This window comes from Gavialis gangeticus, unplaced genomic scaffold (assembly GCF_001723915.1).
Source record: "Gavialis gangeticus isolate Ggan-Ray unplaced genomic scaffold, GavGan_comp1, whole genome shotgun sequence".
NCBI classification, from domain to species: Eukaryota; Metazoa; Chordata; order Crocodylia; family Gavialidae; genus Gavialis; species Gavialis gangeticus.
This window is the reverse complement of record NW_017728996.1, coordinates 1,434,160-1,434,492: the sequence shown is the minus strand read 5'-3', so window position 1 is coordinate 1,434,492 and position 333 is coordinate 1,434,160. Positions and strand designations below refer to the sequence as shown.

General features: G+C 63.7%; 1 long non-coding RNA gene across 1 annotated transcript in view; it reads left to right on the top strand.

Annotated features, from left to right (window-relative positions):
* Positions 1 to 98: 98 nt before the first annotated feature.
* Positions 99 to 333, top strand: part of LOC109288396 — a 2,226-nt gene continuing 1,991 nt past the window's right edge. The window contains exon 1 of the long non-coding RNA XR_002095129.1: positions 99 to 281. This is a non-coding gene — a long non-coding RNA (uncharacterized LOC109288396). The remainder of the gene's footprint in view (positions 282 to 333) is intronic.

The following is a 333-nucleotide window of genomic DNA, read 5'->3' as shown; positions in this document are numbered from 1 at the left end:
TCTGTCGGGGCGGGGTGGGGGGTTGTAAATGCCAGCTGGTTCTTGCCCTCCAGCTCCCCCTCCCTTTGCCCACAGTTTCCAGGGGCATTGCCAGGGAGGCACAGCCCTTGTCCAGGTGCTCCTATCGCCTGCTGCTGGTGAGTAGGAACCCCACAGGCCTCCCCCCAGAGTGGCCCCAAGTGCAAGCAAAAGGGACAGATTTTGGAGGAAAACTGTGGTCAGGCAGAGGCAGGCAGGGAGGTGGAGAAGGCAGCGCTGAGCAGATGGACCAGGCGGTGAAGGTGAGCAGCTCGGGTCCAGGACTGAAGCTGTGCCTTCCTGGGGGGGGGGGGG